Source organism: Myotis lucifugus, unplaced genomic scaffold (genome assembly GCF_000147115.1).
Source record: "Myotis lucifugus unplaced genomic scaffold, Myoluc2.0 scaffold_261, whole genome shotgun sequence".
In the NCBI taxonomy this organism is placed as follows: domain Eukaryota; kingdom Metazoa; phylum Chordata; class Mammalia; order Chiroptera; family Vespertilionidae; genus Myotis; species Myotis lucifugus.
In genome coordinates this window covers 1,565,814-1,574,261 of record NW_005871309.1, presented here as the reverse complement: position 1 = coordinate 1,574,261, position 8,448 = coordinate 1,565,814, and the positions used below count along the sequence as shown (strand labels likewise).

Genomic DNA, 8,448 nt, shown 5'->3' with positions numbered 1-8,448 from the left:
TTCCCCCACCTCAGTTCCCCTTCATCTCCTTCTTCTCCTCCTCAACTCAAACTGAGATTTACTTTAGCAGATGGGACCGAAGGGCATACGTCCAGTCCTCTGGGCAAGTCTGGCTGGAACCTTGTCTTGAAACCGGTATCAGACTTCATCTCCAGTTTGTTTTGTTGTTTGTGTTTTCCTGACTCTTTTGCTCCAACTTTTCCTTTAGTTCCGATGTCTCGTTGGGCCTTCTGGTCCCCAGGATTTGACACTTTCAGTGGGCCCCGGCACCCCTGCACATCTGGCTCACCGGGAGCAGAGGCTGCCATTAGGGATCCAGTCTGAGGACAGAGTGGCTGGTGTGGGGGAGGGTGTGCCCGGAGGGTCTCCTCCTGCTGTTGGGGCCATGGCTTTCCAAGCGGGAAGGAGGCTGGGAGAGCTGGTCCCAGGGAGGTGACCGGAGAGCCCACCTGCACACTGAGTTTTGGAGGCAGGTGTCTTTCCCGTTGGGCTGTGTCTATGTTTATTTTACAGGTGGCACGTGAATGAGTCACTTTGGTGATCTAAGTTTCATCCGATTTTTTAAATCTGGGTAATTTAGATTGTAGCGAACTTTCTTTTACTCTTTTAGACTGTGATCCCATCCTTAATTTTTCTTTTCAGTTTCTAGCTTGAGTGACAGCTTAAAGTTGGTTCTTGACATTCCCAATTAATTCTTCAAAATCCCATGAAGGGACTATAAAAGTAACCAGGAATGGTTTCTCCAGTTTAAAGGAAACAAAAGAAATATAAATAACCAAAAATTACATAGTATGTGAATGGTTTTTAATTATATGTGAGAACAGAATACTGTATTTTGTTAAATCTTTGCAACTGCAAGAGTCTGGGTTGCTTCTGACACCCAGAAAAGATACCCCCCACCCCCTGGGCATAATGGGAATTCTCCCAGCTTCACTTTGGCTCTATTCTTATTATTGTCTTTGCATGTTAGAAGTCTTTTTCTCTGCGATATTGTGCAGCTGTCTCTCTACCAACTTGTCAGATGTGCTTCTGATACCACATTAGAAGTCTGAAGATATGTTTTGCTTTCAGTGTGAAAAAGTATATAAAGGATGTAAACTATTGCTACTCTATTGGATCTGGAATTTAAATGCATGCATAAATTCTAGTAGGTCCATATTTTCATATTGAATTCAAAACTTCAACTCTGAAATCTTCCTTTTAAGATCATTCTATAAATTCAACAAAAGTTGGCATTCAGAAGAAACAAACAACTACATATTTATTTAAATTAAATCACAGACTCATGACCATAACCTCTGTGTCTCCCCCTCTCCTCCTCCCCGCCCCTACCTACCCAGTGGAGTGCCATAATGCTCTTTCCACTTGGTGGCTAAAAAGATAATCTGAATTTGTTTTTAGACTCATCATGTGATTCCCCCCCCCCCCCAGATCATGTGCTATAAAAAAGACAGAATATTTATTATCTTTCTTGCATGAGCATATAATACATTTAATACCTTTTATTGTAGATCAAATTGCATAGCAAAAACTTAAATAAGAATGTGTTCAATCTTTATTATTGCTATGGAAATTGATTATTGGTCAAAGGGTAGAACCCTTAACTTGGAAATAGTTTTTAGAAAATCTTGCTAAGATTTCATTATAATATTATTAAGAATTTGGCTTGCATCCATTTCAGGTGAGGAAAGAACACAGATTAGAGATTAACACAAGGTCAAAGAGCCATTAGAAGCAGAATTAACTGAGAATTGTAGATATGGAAAATTTCTTTGAGATCACCTTGTGAAGACGCTTTAAAGTTTAGATGTAGATGACGAATATGAAGACTGCAGATGCTAAGTGATGGCCAAGGTCAGACAGCAAGTTAACGAAGGCAGAGCCAAAATTATCTGGAGGTCTCATGACATCCTCTCCAGGCCCTTTCCACCACAACCACTGATTATAACTGACCGGTTTGTGAAATCTCTGCAGATTGTGTTGCTCTCGAGAGTTAATGCAGCATAAGATATTCACTAGCATTCTAACTCTGAAAGGTCATCTGTGACTTTTTAAATATATGTATTCCTGGACTTTGGCTGGTGGAAATTTTTACCCTGCACCACCCAACATTTGAGTAAAAATATGGGAATTATGATAGTGAATCCATCATTTTTAATTATGAAAATACTCACTTTATTAGCATTTCAAATTGTTTTATTTCTAGAATTTTAGTTCTTAAAACTACTAAAATTTAAATTTCTATATCTGGAATTGGATTTAGAATTGCATGTGTTTATTTTTATGGGCCATTTTTTCCCCTGTCCTCAAACCACAAAGAACAAAACAAACAAACAAAAACAAGAGGGAAATGACCTAACTACTATAACTATTTGTTAATTTTAAATGTAATATTTAATTAAAAATATAATAAGATAGGGACAATTTTAGTCAAAATTAGGTTAAAGAAGGAAAATACAGTATATTCTTGTTTTGTAAACATTGCCCCAGTTAAAAGATTTAATGGCCAAATATATCTTGTTCATAAAATATTGTAGTCAGTTATTAAAATTTTTAGAACATTTATTTATTCAATGAATATTGAGTATGCAGTCACTGTAGGACAGAAACTATGCAACATACTGGGAATGCATAGAGAAAATATAATCCTTTGCCCTCAATAGGCTCAGCATTATTTTATAATTAAACATTTCCAAAAGATAATATCTATTAAATTTTAAAAAGTACAACAAAATAACAACAAATAAAATTCTAGAGATAGTAAAAAGTTTTTTTCAAAAACAGCTCAATGGAAATTTTGCCTGATATATGCCTGAAAATATTCTATTTAGAAATGATGGTCTTAACATATTGTTAGTCTTTATTATGAAAATGTTAGGCTGTTTTAATCTCCATTGTTGTGCCTTCAGAGTGACTTATAGACTATCTATTTGTAATATTATTGGAGAAGATGATGAAGGTTGTATTTATACCAAACAACTAGATTTTTGGAGGTATGGTCAAGTGTCTTCATCCCGTTCATATTAATTAAAAGTCATGGCCAACTATATAACAATGCAAATCCAACCTTTGGAACCCTGAAAAGAATCTGCTATAACAGTCTGGTGTGATTGCATTTGCTTATAAGCATCTAAGTGTCTTTTGACCTTTTTCAAGCCACTGTTTTAAAGTTCACATGCTTATATTCTCAGAATATATGCTTATATTCTGAGTATTGGATAGGACCAGAGAGTACCGAATTCAATACATCATTAAACGAAGCTAGTAACTTCATTAGTCAATTGTATTTTCAGTAGTATATTTGGTCACAAACTAGATGATCTACACATTAGGTTGGGCTTTAGGCATGCCAAAGGTGAATGTACTAGTAGTTGGACAGATTAGGTATACTTTTTTTTGTGTGTGATATTTTTCTAAGAGCTCATTTGTGAACTTGAGTTGACAAAACTAAATAAGAGATTAATCAAAGAACTTGTATGCATATATGCAAAACCCATGGACACAGACAATAGTGTGGTGAAGGCCTAGGGCGGGGGACAGTGCAGGCTAAAAGGGCGGAAAAGGGGGACATATGTAGTTTCAACAATGAAGATTTAAAAAAAAGAGACAAGGAAATTTTTTTCTGTCAAGCACATTTTCAAAGTAGCTGAAAACAAGGAAATGTGTGGGTTTATATAAAAAAACTCAGGCCAACCTTTCCCATTTGAAAAATGTATATCATAACCATTTATATTTATGACTCCAAATAAAGTAAATGCAGTTTTTAGGTCTCATATTTTTGAACTTCTGAGTCATATATCCTTTTTTATTATGACAACCTTTAAAAATATGTCTAAGTGAAATAGTAAAGGGCACTAAAGGACTGGTAAAAGGTAAACACAGATCTCCAGAGGGAAATATATAGTGGCAACATGGTCTAAATCAGGGGTCCTCAAACTTTTTAAACAGGGGGCCAGTTCACTGTCCCTCAGACCGTTGGAGGGCCGGACTATAATTTAAAAAAAAAACTATGAACAAATTCCTATGCACACTGCACATATCTTATTTTGAAGTAAAAAAACAAAACGGGAACAAATACAATATTTGTATTTGCATGTGGCCCGCAGGCCATAGTTTGAGGACCCCTGGTCTAAATAATAACCATCAATGTATTATATAAATAATATAATTCTGCTTGAAGTATAAAGGGCTTTTCTTTTAGAAGATTAGTCAAGATTTAAAAAATTATTGATTGATTTGAGAGAGAGAGGAAGGGGGAGAGAGAGATCAATAAGTTATTGTTCCACTTATTTATGCATTCATTTGTTTCTTGTATTCTTGTATGTGCCCTGACCAGGGATCAAACCCACAGCCTTGGTGATCAGGAACCAACTGAGTTACTGGCCAGGGCTAAGATTTTTTTTTTTTTAAATGACAGAATAGCACTGCTTTTTGCTTCTCTTATTGGTCGAAAGATAGTAATTAATTGTAATACTCTGTAGTGAATATTTTTACAGAAAGCGACTAAAATGGGAGTATTTGGGGGAGAAGAGACTAGGAGTAGAGAATATATGGAAACAGCATTGGAAAAATAGCCTGGACTGGGGTTTCTGAGACCTATGAATGAATCCTGATTTTACCATTGGATGTGTGACCTTGGAGAATTCACTTCATCTTTCTGTGTCCTGATTTTTTTTTTTGTGCCTTATTCTGGAAAAAAAAGGGCATAATGCTTTGGGCTAGATAGTAGCTAAATTTCTTTTCCAGGTCCAACATTTTGAGGTTTGGAGGAAAAAGATCTCTGGAGTTAGTGGTGCAGGGACAGCATGTCTGCACCGATTTTGATTGTACCATAAGGAGCATCATGCTGATAAAGTAGACCAGCATCAGTTTTGTTTGTTTGTTTTTTGCATTTATAACTTTCTGCCCTTTTTTCCCCCCTACAGCTGTTGGTAGCTACTGCTCTAGTTACCATAGAAACAGGTTAGCGCCTTGCTTCCTGTTTCCATTGAAAACAGCTTTCTCTCAACCACATATTTGATCTCAGGAAATCTTTTGCTGTGGCTCCATCAGGAAACCCATGAAGATGATGGGCTCTGTCATTTCCTAAGTCTCAGCTTCAGTGCAGGTGTAAATCCATTTACCCACAAGGATAACTGATTAGAAAATCTCAGTTTTATTTCCATTTGAAAAGTGCCTTGTCAAAGACACCATCCTTTTCCCCTTCCTGTATCTTACACAGAAGGGAAAATCTTATTCACTTGAAGATTTACAGATATGCCTGACACATTTAAGTGTTTACAAAATAGTGTCAAATTATTCAGTTCTAGTTCTTTCATAACTCCCTTTATCAGAATAAGCATAGAGAATATAATACTGTCTAGCACAGTTCATAAGTTTATGTTCTCAATGAAATAATATTTCAAGATATATATATATAATATAATATATATATATATATATATATATATATATATATATATATATAGTGCTCCATGTTTCTCATTTGAGAAAACAGTTTTTCTACTTCAGGATATACATGTTCACAAAAAGGAAGTTATATTCATGTTTATAAGATAGATCTATACTCAGGAATATGTTTATAAAGTTTTTATATGGATAAAAAATGGAAGAGACATGTAGGAGCATGGCAAGGACGTGTGTGTGTGTGTGTGTATGTATGTATGTGTGTGTGTGTGTGGACATGCATGTGTATTACATATATCCAAAATATGTTTGAATAGGATTGTTGACTGATATGTACGACAGACTTCTGGTGTTCATGAGACTTAGAGTTGGAAGGAAACTGACCATCATCTGGCATAATTGTCTCAATTCACAGATAAGGCAGCTGCCTTATTCATAGCTGTGGCTATGACAGTGGCAGCACTAGAACTTAGATCTGATTTTTGATGCTCTTCCCATTCAATCTTGATTGCCTCGTCTGGACTGTGTTAACATTCGATACACAAATTGTAGCCCCCAGGAAGCAGTGATCATATTAGGAATAGTTGGGGTAAGGCCTGCCCTCTTCCATGTCCTGTTGTTCAATAGTAGCAGGGGCTTGTCACTGTCTCAGGGATTCACTTTATTTCCAGTTTCCCTCTCCAGATGCGGCCTTCCATTGCTGCCTCCTCTACCAGTTCTACATCTTATTGTTCTAGTACCTTGAAAGCTCCACACTAACCTGCCTATGCACTTATTTCCTATTTTTTTCCCCTTTGCCTCACAATCTCCACGAGGAGATCTACAGAAGCCTCAGCTTTGAAACTGAGCCATGTAAGGGAGTCTTCAGGAGAGATTTAGATAATTAAGAAATCATATCTATATTCCCTTTATCTGTGTGTGTGTGTGTGTGTGTGTGTCTTTTGTGATACGCTTTTTTGAATCTTGTTTGATTATGGTCTTTAGAATTTTTAAATGCAACCTGGTTTAATCTACTGGTGATGGTTAATGTGTTTTATAGAGCATTTTCTTTTCACATGTAATTAATGTGATCAGGGAGGATTTACGTAAAGATAACTGATGAATTAAAGGAGCAAAAGATGTTTGGAACTGTTAAGATCTGCAAATGAAACGATGTTTTGAGGTCAGTAAACACAGGGCAGAAAAACTTTTCCTTGGACCTTTCTTTAATGGATACTTAGCCAAAGTTTGTGTTTCTTTCACTGTGATGTGATGTAAAGCAACATTATAAGCTTAAGGGTGTTTGAGAGGATGCATTTTATAGGAATCAAACAGAACGTGGGCCAAAGTGTTGCTGGTAATATCAGAAAAAAATACTCCATAATTGCTACCGTCACTTGACTGATCTTTTCTTCTGAAAGTTGAAAATGATAAAGACATCTGTGTTATCTGATATTTCCTATGTGTTGTAAGTATTAAGAAAATTTTATGCATATAATCCAGTAGAATCTTCTTCATTTTCTGTGTGAAGACCCTGGTGGGTTTGCTGTCAGATCTTAGAGCAGGGGTCCTCCAACTTTTTAAACAGGGGGCCAGTTCACTGTCCCTCAGACCGTTGGAGGGCCGGACTATAGTTTAAAAAAAAACTATGAACAAATTCCTATGCACACTGCACATATCTTATTTTGAAGTAAAAAAACAAAACGGGAACAAATACAATATTTGTATTTTCATGTGGCCCCCAGGCCGTAGTTTGAGGACCCCTGTCTTAGAGCATTGCCATTCTTTATGTATCTGACAACATTGGTGACATGTTTAAAAATTGGAGCAAAGGTCAAGATAGTTATTCTTGACAGTGTTCTCTGATTCAGTCTCATCAATGGAATTTTGACTTGTCTCTACGGAGACAGTGCCAGAGATAAAATTATGACACCTATTGGCTGCAGACTTTTTCTTACTTATACTGTGCCTATAATTTGTAAGTTGCTCACTAACTGATAAAACGCAAAGGATTATTTTAATAATATTGTTAATATATTCACACAGTATTGTTAGTTCTAAATTTTATACATGACTATGAATTTTTAAGTAAAAACTAATTGGACCAATAGAAAGTTATTAGTTGAGTAATTTGTTAGATTGGGTTTGATGAAAGTGCCAGACATTTTTCAGAACTTACGTAAAATTTGTGTCTATGTCTGCAAATTGTACAACAGAAATTTAGATATGAGGTTATGTTTATTGATTTGCAGTAGTTCTCAACCTTCTGGCCCTTTAAATACAGTTTCTCAGTTGTGACCCAACCATAAAATTATTTTCATTGCTACTTCATAACTGTAATGTTGCTACTGTTATGAATTGTAATGTAAATATCTGATATGCAGGATGGTCTTAGGCGACCCCTGTGAAAGGGTCGTTTGACCGCCAAAGGGGTCACGACCCATAGATTGAGAACCGCTGGATTTAGGATAACATGCTGTTTGCTAAAAGTGAATAATGTTTAATAATTAAATTGGAAACAATAGCAAAGTAATCATAGCAAAAGTAAGCATCCTCATTCTTTTGACATATTAATTTGTATAAAATGAATAAAATTAATATTTAGGAAAATAGAACAATACAGTTATAGTTTGATTTATTATTTAAATTAATCCTGTTTTTCTCTTGGGGTGGGCAATTATGAAAGTTATTAAAATATCCTTAATGAAACCTTAGGAAATTGAGTAGGAAATGGACAGAATAGAGCCTTAACTGGCACTTTTCTATCCAAACAGAATCTTTTTTTTTTCTAGCACAATATTTAAGTTTTAGAAAATTGTAGATTCACATGCAGTTGTAAAAAACAATACAGAGATGTCCCATGTACCCTTTACCCAGATTCTCCAATGGTTACTTCTCACAAAATAATAGTACAATATTACAAGAAGGATATTGACAGTACAAATACAGAAAAATTCCATCCAAAAAAGGATTGCTCCTGTTGCTCTTTTTTAAAAAATATTTTTATTGTTGATAGTATTACAGATATCTCCCATTTCTGCTCCTTTCCCCTCTTTTTGCCAG

The 8,448-nt window shown here is 35.6% G+C and overlaps 1 protein-coding gene across 1 annotated transcript in view; it reads left to right on the top strand.

The window, feature by feature from the left end:
- Window positions 1–8,448, top strand: part of KCNC2 (potassium voltage-gated channel subfamily C member 2) — a 197,593-nt gene that overhangs the window by 1,184 nt on the left and 187,961 nt on the right.